The sequence below is a fragment of the Castor canadensis genome, chromosome 1 (assembly GCF_047511655.1).
Source record: "Castor canadensis chromosome 1, mCasCan1.hap1v2, whole genome shotgun sequence".
Taxonomy (NCBI): domain Eukaryota; kingdom Metazoa; phylum Chordata; class Mammalia; order Rodentia; family Castoridae; genus Castor; species Castor canadensis.
The window spans coordinates 150872435-150885657 of NC_133386.1; the positions used below are offsets into that span (position 1 = coordinate 150872435).

At 41.6% G+C, this 13223-nt stretch overlaps 1 protein-coding gene and 1 long non-coding RNA gene across 2 annotated transcripts in view; both read left to right on the forward strand.

The window, feature by feature from the left end:
* The window catches only part of Parva (parvin alpha), a 149454-nt gene that overhangs the window by 36904 nt on the left and 99327 nt on the right, over positions 1-13223 (forward strand). The gene's annotated exons all lie outside the window — the stretch shown is intronic.
* Positions 348-12619, forward strand: LOC141410881 (uncharacterized). Its single transcript, XR_012435684.1, has 2 exons — positions 348-7256; positions 7291-12619. It is a non-coding gene; the product is annotated as an uncharacterized lncRNA (long non-coding RNA).

Genomic DNA, 13223 nt, shown 5'->3' on the forward strand with positions numbered 1-13223 from the left:
CCCAGGGACTCTGTGTGTGTGTGTGTGTGTGTGTGTGTATGTATATGAGTGATGCCCCAGGGACTCTGTGTGTGTGTGTGTGTGTGTGTGTGTGTGTGTGTGTATGTATGTATATGAGTGATGCCCCAGGGACTCTGTGTGTGTGTGTGTGTGTGTGTGTGTGTATGTATGTATATGAGTGATGCCCCAGGGACTCTGTGTGTGTGTGTGTGTGTGTGTGTATGTATATGAGTGATGCCCCAGGGACTCTGTGTGTGTGTGTGTGTGTGTGTATGAGTGATGCCCCAGGGACCCTGTGTGTGTGTGTGTGTGTGTGTGTATGAGTGATGCCCCAGGGACTCTGTGTGTGTGTGTGTGTGTGTGTGATGCCCCCCAAGCAGGCCCAGGATGCTGCTAGCATGTTCAACTCTCTGCACTGAAAGCTGTCTTGCCACTGTTTCTCAAGATGAAAATTCTAAACAGGAGAGCTCAGAACCAAACTTGGAGCCCACTCGCCCCAGCTGAAAGACATTAATCTCCCATAGACAGCTTTCTTAAACAGGAGAAAGTTTATAACCAGAGTACAAAGCAAGTTCTTGACAAAACGGTGACTCAAGGAGGATGTTCAAAAACCTCTTGGACTTTTGTCCCACGGAATAGCTCAAGTCCTTCCTGAAGCCACTGTAGGTCTCAGAACTTGGAGTGCGCCCTGTCCTCAGCTGGGCCTGAGGCTCCAGGGGCTACATGCCTGGCACATCCATTTGGCCAAGCTCAGAGACTCCATGGCAGCACAGAGCTATTAATTATTTTTCTTTGTCAAACCTTTGTCAGCAACTTCATCCCAAAAGAAGTGGTTTATTTTCCCTTCAGCAGTGTTTGTGACTCTAGTAAATAAGAGATAATTACACTCCAGTTCTTAAATTAAAACAAAAAGCTAGTGATGCCAGTTAGGAGTTATTTACATTTTATAGCAGTCACTTCCCTAGTTAAAAATTCAGCAGTTAGCTTGCTGTGTCTCGAGCTCACTCTGAGCACTTTGAGTGGTTTCAATGTGAAAATTTTCTTTTCTAGAGGCTCAAAAGTCTTTCTCTTTTGCTCTAAGTTAGTATTAAATAATGCTTCCAATTCTTTTGTCTTTTGGCATCACTACAATCAAAATGTGAACATTAAGAAATTGTAAGATTAAATGAGAAAATGGATCAGAAAGCTTTTGGAGATTTTTTTTTTCACCCTGTTTATCTGTATCATGCTTTGATTTGATGGGGAAAAAGACATTCTTACATTTTGGCTCCCAAAAATTTCTTTTCTTTTCTTTCTTTCTTTTTTATTTAATTCCTTAGTTTATGCTTGGAAAGTGAAAAATATATTCCAATGAATCCTTAGAAACATTTGATCCTGTTTTCCTAAGAAGCAAAAGGAATTGTAGAAAGCAGTTTTTAAAAATGGAATTAGATACTTACATCATTTGCCATGTGAAGCCATCTATGGATTGGGGGTGGGGGGGTGGTGATATCCTGGATCTTTGTTAGCTAACATCTAATTAGTGGGTCTGGTGGGAACTGGTGAAGCCTTGTGACATGAAGGCTTTTGGGAGGAGAAGACATTTTCCTTCCAAAGGAGGAAGTCATGCCACAGAGTAAAGAGCCTGTTCTTTGCAGAAGGGAAGGCTGGGCATAGATAACATGGTATCGACTGGCAAGAGCCGCTGGGTACAGGAAGACTGGCTTAACCCCTTGCTGTCCACCACTGACCACCTCCCCTCCCTAACTCCTTGATGAAGTGATGTTTTGAGGGTAGTGAGGGCAGCAGCGAGGACTTCAGGACTTACAGAGTTTACATCTTACAAGTCACCTGTTGGCTGGACTTCCGCAAAGGGGGACTAGAAATCTGTGAATACCCCCCAAAAGATGTTGGTGGGCACATGGGACAAAGGGAGAATCAGAAACTGGAAGCTAGGATTCCGGCATGGCAGAGGGGAATAGAATAAAGTTTTGTGGGCCATATGCTAACCTTTCTCATAGGCCTTTCATTTTCGTAAAGCATAGGAGAAAAGCGTATTTTGAGAGCTCTGTATGTAAGCCATACAAACCACTTTGGCTTCGCAGCCATGACCTTGACCTTCCTGCGCCCATCCCCAGATGTGCTCTGATAACCAGGCAGCACTCCCTGATGTCAGCGATGCTGAGATTTATTGAGAGGGGACAGGGAGAGCTTTAGCTGATGAGAAACAACGGCCAGTGTTTACTCTCCAGGGGGATCAGCCTTTACATCATCTGAACTCAGTCGGTCTCCGGACCGCAATATATATTATCACAGATCTTAATTTGAGGCATCGATGTTAGAATAATTTCATTTTGAAATATGGGAGTAGTAAAATTCAGCATTAACATGAGCAGTCAGTAATTCAAATTTTATTTGCTCTGATATCAAAGAGATATCTCTGTGCTTCCACCAGCCAGAAGGAAAAAAAAGAGAAAGAGAGACTTAGCATATTGCTGATAACACTACTTTTTCAGCCCAATTCAGTTTTTTTTCTTAAAGAAGAAGCTTTGTAATTGACTTGTTTGGTTTCTGAAACGTACCAGAGCCCTGCATAGCTCCCTGGATCTTTGTGAAAGGCACAGCGCCTTCTCCATTTAGCTGCTGGCGCTAATCTGTGCCTGCCTTATTAGGCACAGAAAGTTTGAAAACTTGGGAGAACTGTTTATAGTCTCCATTTGTTTCCCCTTTCAACATCGTAATACCATGGTGAACTGGCTGTTTTGGCAAAGCGGTCGTAAGTGGAATGATTGAGGGGAATTTTCCCCCTTGGTGAAGTTGATTGACCAGCCTGTGTGACTAGCTTTAGAAAAATTTTCATCTGTAGAATAATTATGGCCATTATGAACATAAATGGCTTTGTCACCCTTTAGCAGGCAGATGGAGCATGTGTTTCACATTATTAATCCGAGGCAGCTTTAGGGCTGGTGGAGCAATTTCTAAGAGAGCTGAGTCCACAAGTCTTCATCTTGCTGTACTTCCACTGCGAGAGGCCGGGTTTAGACTGTCCAGGCCGAGAACAGCCCCTCTGATGGAAATGCTGTGTGACACAAGCCCTGCCAGAAATGAACAGATCGTTTACAGGAAATAAGAAGTTAAAGAGGAGGATGAGTCAGGAGACTTCAAAGGAACCCATTTCCACAGAACTTAAATAATGAGTACCAAAACCCAAAGATTTCACAGACAGCTTATATGGCTCTCTGCACAGCTGGAACTTTTGCCAACTCTGGCCCTATCTGCCCTAATGCAGAGTTCTGCTCCAGGGAGAAGGAGAAAGGAAGGAATAGAAAAGAAAGGAGAGACTGGGCGTGTCTGTAGTCCCAGCTACTCGGGTGGCTCAGGTGGGAGGATCACTTGAGCCCCAGGGGTTCAAGACCAGCCTGAGCAAAATATTGAGATCCTGACTCATAAAATAAGAAGAAAAGGACAGGAGGAGAGAGAAAAGATGGAAGGAAGGAAGGAGGGAGGGAAAAAGGGCAGAGATGACAGTTTAAAAGATGAGGGACAATCAGAAGGTAGGTCGCTAAATCTAATCTTGCATGAATTTTGTGTGGCAACTATCCATCCTGGAACGTCTGCCATGTGGGTCTCTGTTTAGCAGATTACTAAAGTCAGAACAAAATTGTGTATCTTTAAACGCCTCTGAGTCATTTGTCAGCTCACAGACAAGGGCTTTGAATTTTGTTTTGGAGCTATTTGTAGTGGAGAACTGTGTTCAAGAAAGCCAAGGACTGGTTTAGTTTAAAAGCACAATACCTAGGTCTGTCACTTTAAGGAAACTTGCATATCAATGAAACTAGATTGAGTAGGGAGATTTTTGCATATTGACCAAGCTATTCCACATTTAGGAATGTATTATTAAGAAATAATTCTGAACAAGAGGGTAAACCCTCGTTTATTCACACTCATGAAAAACTTGAAATACATTATGTCTATTAAGACAGGCTGGTTAAATCACTTATGATATACCTTAATAAAAGATATCATCCTTAAAAATACATTTTTGCAGCTCACTATTATTGAGGTGGAACCATTTTTACAGTATATTACCTAAAACTTTTTTCAAAGACTACATATTTGTATGTGGATCTGTATAAAAATGTGTTTATATTTGCATTGAACAAAGACTGGAAATGTAGACCTAATGCATCAAAAGTCATTGGAATGATCTAGGATTTGGAATGATTTTCATTTTTCTGTCTACAATTTTCTAATTCATTTTCTAACATGAGTGTGTATTACTTGTCTAATTTTTTTTTTTTAAATCAGTTGGAGGGGAGAATTTTTCACTTTGAGAGAGGATTGATTTAAGCTTTTTTTCCATAGGGAAGAGTCCCTCCCAATGTTAGAAGGGGAAAAAACAAACAAAAAAAAACCATTCCCACATGTCAAGTTTCTGTTTCTGCATCTTTTTAACCCAGGGCCCCCTGGTACCAGGCCTTCCTTCTTGCTTAGCCTGACCTGAGTGTTCTAGAACTGGCAGATGCCCTTCGAGGGAGCAGCTCCAGCCAGGTAGTGCGAGGCTGGCTTTCATCTGGACTAGATCCATCAACAGAACCACTAAGGCCAGCTTGGATATATTAAAAAGCTTAGAGTGGGGTGGGGAGGAGAAATTATTTATTTGAAAGGAAACAACCCAAACTGTGAATCACTGTACCCTGTGGACCCCGTGGAGAATTCAAAGAAATCCTGCCCCATTTTCAGACATCTTCCAAGGAAATAGTGTTGGCCATGGACCCAGTGAGGATGCAATCTCCAGCCATAACTGGAAGTCAGGTGCCTACATGAGAATTCATTCTTCAGGACAGATGTTGCTCCTGGTCTCTGACTAGGTGACATGGGTTTTGTCCCCTCTGTTTAGGCTGGGCAAGGATGCTCAGGTAGGCCCTGCCCACAGGTTTCTCTATTCTCTTTGCTCTTCCATCTGTTTGAGGGCTGTGGTGACCTCTGGAGGCAGCTTCTGGTTCTGGCTTATGTTCTTTGTTGCATCCAACTGGTCCCATCCCTGGGACAGGATGGGTGTGGGAGGAGAACGAAGACAGTTGGAATTCTTTAGCTGGTGGGTTGTTGGCCTGGAGCAGAGCCAAGCTTTTCAGCCATTCCTACCCCAGCCTTCCCACTCCCAGTTCATGGTTGGGACATAAGATCCAGTTTTGACTGGATCTGGGGCCAGTGTGACAGATTGCTTGCTTCTCCATCAGGCAGCAGCACATCACTGAAGTCGCATTTAACCTTTATCGTGCCACCTACTGGCTTTGTGATGCAGGCTGAACACTGAACCTCTCTGTGCTTCTGTTTCCTCATCTATAAAATTTCAGCTTTAGTGAGAGTGGAGGTAGGGGTTGGTGACTAAATGCCCTAACGTGAGGCGGTGCTTTGAATGGTGGTTTGCACACTGTAGCAATAATAACCATTTTTGCTGTGATTACTGACATCTCTTGACCAATACGTGGAGCCAGGCATGCTCATAAACACTTTGTTTGTAGGAATTTACTTAATTTCCACAATGGCTTATGAGGTAGGACTAACTAAATCCATTTACAGATGAAGAAACATGAAGAGACTGAATAACTTGCCCAACTTATTAAGTGGTTGAATTTGTGAAGTAAACAGGCTGTTACCAAGGAGTTTTGTTTTAATTATTGTAGAGTACAAGTAATTTAAAATTTGCCATCTTAAATCATGTTTCATTATATAGTTCAGTAGTTTTACGTGCATTCACATTGTTGTAAAACCAAACATCCTCACTCTTTTCATCTTGCAAAACTGAAACTTCATACCCATAGTCCATTAAACAATAGTTCCCCACTACTCTCCCCTCCTCCCCTGCATCTGGCACCCAATATTGTCTTTTTTTTTTGGCAGTACTGGGGCTTGCACTCAGGGCCTTACACTTGCTATGCGTCACTCTACCACTTGAACCACACCCCCAATCCTTTACTTTCAGTCTCTGGGTGTCTGAGCGTCCTCTAGGTACCTCACAGACGTAGAACCATGCAGACTTTGTCTTTTTTGGCCTGGCTTATTTCACTTAGCATTGTGTCCTCAAGATATATCCATATGTGTCAGAATCTTCATTTTAAAGGTTGAATAATATTTCATTGTATGTATTTACCACATTTTGTTTATCTACTCATCCGTAGGTGAACACTTGGGTTTCTTCCACCTTTCGGCTATTGCTGATAATGCTGCTATGAACAGGCCATACAAATACCTGTTTGAGTCACTGCTTTCATTTCATGTGTGTACCCAGAGGTTGAATTGTTGGATCATATGGGTAATTCTATTTTAATTTCTTTTTTTTTAAGGAACTGCCATACCATTTTTCATAGTACCACTTTACATTCCCATGACAGTGCAAGGGCTCCAATTTCTCTACATTTTCACCGAGAATTATTTTTTCCTATTATTCCACCACCTACTGCCTGGTGTCACAGACTGAACACTGAACCTCTCTATACTTCTATTTCCTCATCTATAAAATTTCAGCTTTATTGAGAGTTGAGGTTGGGGATTAAATACCCTAATATGAGGCGGTGCTTTGAATAGTGGCTTGCACACTGTAGCAATAATAACCATTTTTGCTGTGATTACTGACATCTTTTGACCAATACATTGAGCCAGGCAGGCTTATAAGCACTTTGTGTGTAGGAAAATGAAAGCTGTAAGGTGGAATCTCATTGTGGTTTTCATTTGTATCTCCCTAAGGATATGTGACCATATCTTTTTATGGGCCTGTTGTCCATTGGTGTATCTTCTTTGTATATTTGACTCCTTTGCTCTTTTAAAAATTGGGTCTCTTTTTTTATTGTGGAGTTGTAGGAGTTCTTTATATATTCTGATATTAACACTTTATCTATGATTTGCAAATATTTTCTCCCATTCCATGGGTTGTATTTTCACTCTGCCGATTGTGTCCTTTGATGCATAGAAGTTTTTAATTTTGATGGGTTCAGTTTATCTAGTTCTACTTTTGTTGCCTAGCTTTTGGTAATATATCTGAATGAGGAGTTGTTCTGCGGAGATTTATAGTTGAGGTAAGATGATGGAAGAAGCAAATTTTACCCATTTTGTTTGGAAAGGAAGACTCAAAGCCAGAAGCCACTGATCAGTGGTTCAGAAAGGCTTAATAAAAAAGATAAGAAAGTATACCTGAGGGAAGGCAATTTAGGGTTGGATCCCAGCCCAAAGTTGAGAGAGAAGGCCTGAGAAGACTGCATTACCAGACACTATGTGAGGCCACGAAGACTGCATTACCAGACACTATGTGAGGCCACAAAGAAGGTCCGTAAGGGCTGCAAACCAGAAAGTCCAAATCCTAACAAATGAGAAGGTGGGGAAAGATGGGCCCTTGATGATGGGGGTGGGGAAGGTCATCACTTTAGGGAAGGAACTATTTAGTGGAAATTTGAATGGAGAGGTTGACTGATTCTCCCCTCCAGCTGAGGGAAAGGAGGCTCTGCTGACTGGGATAAATGGACTTTGCATGGCTTCTGAAAAAAGCCTGACAGGAGGAAGCTGAGACTGGTAATTAGGAGAGAGGGAGGGTTTTTCAGAGACCCAAGGAAATTACTGCAGAGCAGAATTCTTAGTCCCTTTCATCCCTCCCAGTAAGGGATCCAGGAACAATGAATGAGGCACAGCCAGAGCAGGCAAGGGAACCAGAGGGAAGGGAGTGCCAAGGAGCCAGTGAGCAAATATGTTGCTTACTTTAAAAACCAGGAGAACTGCGGCTTGGTGGGAAGAATCCTGGCCAGTTTCTGGAAGTCTGAGTTCCCCAGGGGAGAAGCTGAGGACAGCAGAAGCATCACCCCAGGGCTGTCTAACCTGTTAGATGCTTGGCAGCTGGAAAGAGCACTGTTTTTGGAGTCCAGTGCCCACAGCTTGGCTCTGCTGTGAAGCTCTCTGCTTCCCTTGGTGCCTCACATCCTCATCTAGAAACAAAGGTTGTGCCTAGGTGCTGCTAGTTTCAGAGAGGCAAGGAATCTCATTCCAATTATCTCAGGGAATGGGAGCTGATTTGTAAGTAAGGATGAACATTGATAAGAAATCTGTAAAAGTAGGATAGGATAGTCAGATATGGCTGAGTAGCTACCTCTTGAGACTGGACTTTAAGGAGGAAGAGCAACAAGAATGCTCAGAGGCCTCAGGAGGGTGGGAGCTTCTGCACATCCAGACAGATGTGTCACCATGAAGCAATTCTTTTCTCTTGTTACTGAGTGGCTTCCTCACCTTCCTCTCTTCTTCTACTTCTGCCGACCTGTCATTTCTGCTCTCTTATTGTACATCATGGCCTCTCCCAGTATCCATGGGACTCCAGACACATCAGCGGTAACCACTGCCCACCACCTTATTGTCTTGATAGTTTCCAGGTTGGACTTCTAAGACAGATGATCTGATAGGCCCAGCTCATCTTTAAGTGCTGAGTGTTGTGATAGACCACAGGCAAGTCTACTGCTTGGCCATCTGATCCAGACAGCCAGGTGTGAGCCTGTGGGATTGTGTGGTAGAAACAAGGACACTCAAGGTTTCCAGTCTCAGCAGGATGGGAATATAGACTGCCAAGCAACATAATCATTTGTAATAGAATTTTGTAAGGCCTCTATGTTTCTAATTATAAGTAATTGGTCAGTATTGGTGACTGAAAAAAGTAAAGAAAAAGAGCTAAGGGTTTTCTTAATTCTTAAAATCCTACCAACCTAACTCACTGAACATAGATTATGCCTTTCTTGGAGTGTGAGAGCCATGATGTTACTATAAATTCAAGTGGTAACTACAGAGCTCACCAATTTTTCTCATCAGACCAGGAAAACTGGCTCCAAGAGTCTTTCTTTTTCACGATCATCTGTATACATGGTTACTGTAGGAAGGGAGAAGCGAGGATTTAGCTTAGCAAGGACAGAGTGCCTTACCCTTCAGTGGGGCTACTGGGTTGAAGAGAGGTCCAACCTTAGGAACAAATGACAGCATGGACTCTTGGGCTTATTCTGAGTGAGCCGAGGGAGAGGGGAAGAGAACGAGTCTTCTAGAGGAAATATCTTGACTTCTGCAGAGTTATTGACACCCTGCTTTCAGAGCTGGAAAAGGTCTCAGGAAAGGTGGTCTTACCCAGCCTTCATTTTATGGACATGGAATCTGAGGCTGAGAGAGGAGCAGTACTTACCCAAGGCCACACCTGTCCCAGGTCTCTTATGAGTGCGTTCCTGATGTCAAACTGAATTCTCCTGATGTTATTGCTATTGGTAATATGATCTGGGTAAATGCCGGCAGAAACATCTCTAAGATTCATATTTTTTTTTTTTTTGCAAATGTTAAATGAATTGTATTACTGTTTATACAATTGCCAGCACTATTCAGATACCCACGATATATATGTAACTAGTTTGCAAAATGCATTTCTTGAAGTCTTTGAGTTTCCACTAATGAAGAAAATTAAGGAAATCAGGCATTTGTGGATCTAGGCAGGAATGATGACTTAATCCTAGGAGTGCAAAGGTAAGTTCTCAGAGAGTCTCCATCTAATGAGGCCTGTTAAAAATTCCTAGTAAGCATGTGTTGTGCACATCAGTCTTTCTCCTTTTGGAGATAATTGTTGCATCAGAGAATATGGATGTGTGATATTTTGAAAAACACCAAATTACATTATTGTGTATTTAATTTTTTGGCGGTACTGGAGGTTGAACTCACACTTGCTAGGCAAATGCCCTACCACTTGAGTCACATCCTCAGTCCTTTTGCTTTTAGTTCCCCCCTTTCCCCACAGGGTCTTATGTTTTTCCCCAGGGCCTGCCTTAGACCATGATCTGCCTACCTCTAACTCCTCAATAGCTAGAATTACAGGAGTGTGCCACACTTACCTTGTTTTTTGAGATACAGCTTTGCTAACTTTTGCCCTGGCTGGCCTTGAGTCACAGCCCTGCTATCTCCATCTCCTGTGTACACCTGGTCCTGTGTATTTAATTTGCATGGGAATTTCATGAATGAGATGTCTTCCCAATGCACCAAGCAGGAGTGAGGAAGCTTAGGTGTAAGCCTTTCATTTACTTGGAGATGCAGATGAAGTATTTGGGTTATTAATTGTAGAGAACAGATCTAGAGCTGAGGGATGATGAAGTTAATGAGTCTGAGACACTGGAGCAGACATACAGAACATAACAATACATAAAGGTCAAGGCATGTTTCTACCTTAATGATAGAGTGCACCTCCAAAGCTTCTGGAAGTAGGACTTATTCTGTGTGTTCATATTCAGATCCTAAGACTTGCTCTTGGGATGAAGAGGATGATGACATAATTAACATTTCTTCAGTGCTTATGATATGCTAAGCATGTTACAGGACAGGTCTTGAGTCACTTCATCTTCTTGTGGGGCAAGAACTGTCATTCCAGATTTATAGATGAAAAAACCAGCAAAGCTATTGGCCCCTGGCCACACAGCCAGCAAGAGGCACAACCAACTTTCAGGTCCAAAAGGTAGGCTTCATCATCCACTGCCTCCCAGTCAGGATGGAAGGAGTTAGCTGCCTGTGTCCTTTCATGGTCATCCAAGAGGAATCAACCGTCATTCTTATCAATCTGTTTGGACATCTTTGCATGTTACAGTCTACCAGCTTTGAGAGGTGGCACTGCCACGAAGTTACTGCTTGTCATATCTTGGCTCAGGGCTTGCCAGTATGGATTATATGACATGGAATGGGTAAAGAGGTGGGCTGGCAAGAATGGCTACAGAACCTGACCGAGGCCCAGAGTGGTATGGATATCCAACATTGATTACTGACATCTGCCCCAACCCCAATTTTAAAATTTCTTCCTCTGTGAGTCTAAATTCCATAAGAATCCCAACAAGTTTGGCTTTTTCCTTTCTCTTGAATTTGCCTTTTTAAAAATCTGCCTTTGTAATAATTACAGAGCACAGTTTGGCTGAAGTAGACTGCACCTGGTCTTATGATACCCAGCAGGGCACATATTCACTGCTTACCTTGTGGGCTCATGACTGCCCAGGCTGTGCTCAAGAGATAGATTGGTGATCATTGCAAGGGCTGTCAAACCAGACTGCCATTACCAATGCTCTAGTTGTAGCGCTTTTAGTCACTTATATGTTTCATCAGAAAACAATGATTTAAAGTCTTGAACTAAAATTGGGCAAATATTATTTATACACTCCATTCCTTAAAGGAAATAAAACCAAAAGAACATATTCAAAAATTACTGGGTCTGATCAGATCTTTTCCTGATTATGTTTTTCTAGAGTTAAACTAAGCTCTGGAAATGTCAGACTGGGCAAGGGCTGGAACATTCTTGAGTAGTTCAAGATCTATTGGAAGCTCTGGAAATAAGAGCAAGAATTAACAAATGGTATTGCACTGTATTAAAAGGTTTCTATACATCAAAGGAAATAATTACGAGTTATGAAATAGCCTACAGAATGGGAGAAAATATTGTCCAGCTATTCATCTGACAAGGGACTAATATCCAGCAGGTGTGACTCAAGTAGTAGAGTGAGCATGAAGCCATGAGTTCAAACCCCATTCCCATTTAAAAAAAAAAAAAAAAAGCTTTGTATTTAAGGGCTGGCAGAGTGGCTCAAGTGGTAGGAGCTCCTGCCTAGCAAGCATGAGGCCCTGAGTTCAAACCCCAGTTCTGCCCAAAAAAATGGGACTAATATCTAGAATACGTAAACAACAAAATAATCCAATTAATCAGTTAGCTAATTAACTGAACAGTTCTTAAAAGATATACAATAAAAGCATGAAAAAACGTTCAATATCCTTGGCCATTAGGGAAATGCAAATCAAAACTACTTTTAAGATTCCACCTCACCCCAGTCACAATGGCTATCATCAACAAAATAAACAACAATGAATCTGGCAAGGATGTACAGAAAAAGGAACCCTTATACACCATTGGTGGGAATGCAAATTCATGAAGCTGAAATAAGATAAAAAATAAGTTAATGCAGCCCATATGGAAATCAGGATGGAGTTTCCTCAAAAAAAAAAAACCCAACTACAACTAGAACGACCAAATGATCAAATGATCCTAGTGTACCACTCCCTGGATGGAATATATCTGAAGGAATGTAAGTCAGCATGTACTAGAGATACCTGTACAACCATGTTTATTGCAGCACTATTCACAATAGCAAAGCTATGAAATCTGGGTAGGTGCCCATCAACTGACGAATGGATAAAGTATATACACAGTGGAATATTATTCACCCATAAAGAATAACAAAATGTTTGCAGGAAAATGTATGGAACTAAGGACCATCATATTAAATGAAATAAGTCAGACTCAAAAACAAGTATCTTGTTTCCTCTCAGTTGCAGAATATAGACCTAATGCACAATATACATTAATATGATATATATTGGTTTTCATATGCATACATACAAGCATATGTGTATATATATGCATAAGTGACAGGAATGTAATAGGGGCCTGTTGAGGGGAACCAATGAGAGGTGGAGGGGGAAATCTAAAGTTGATCAGGGTGCATATGATTGAATTATATTATATATATGCATGAAAATAGCATAATTGAACCTGTTACAATTGTGAAAAAAAAAAGAGAGTGGGTATAAGAGAGTACAGGGAATAGTACATTATATGCATATATGGAAGTATGAGTAATATGAGCTAATAAAATATTTGAGAATCTATTATGGTAGTGTATGCCTGTAATCCCAGCACTTGGAAGACTGAATGAGGAGGATCATGAGTTGGAGACCAGCTTGGGCTACATAGCAAGACCCTGTCTCAAAAAGCAAAGAAAAAATTAAGGAAAGAAAAATCATGTCTGTACTAACTAGGTGTAGACTTTGTTTTCTTGTCATGATTTCCTATTCAATTTTAGTTTGTGTTGATATCCTGCTAGAAGCTTTATTCACACTGATCACTTTTCTTTTTGTTTGTCTCACTTTTGAGTATTTCCTGGGGATGTAGCCTCCAAAGAAGAATTAAGGCTGGTTTTATAGATCTTGCCCCATTTTGTCAGGCAGTTGGCAGAAATCACTGGGGTAATACACAATAAGGCTAGGCGACAGTTGAGTGGACTTGTTCTCCAGCAGATCTTCTCAGTACTGTTTTCTCGTGGTACCTCATTGTTTTTAAATAAGTGAACAGTTACAGATGATCCTTTGACTGCTGATGGGGTTATGTCCTGATACACCCAACTTACCGCACATACTAGCAACACAGTGTGCTG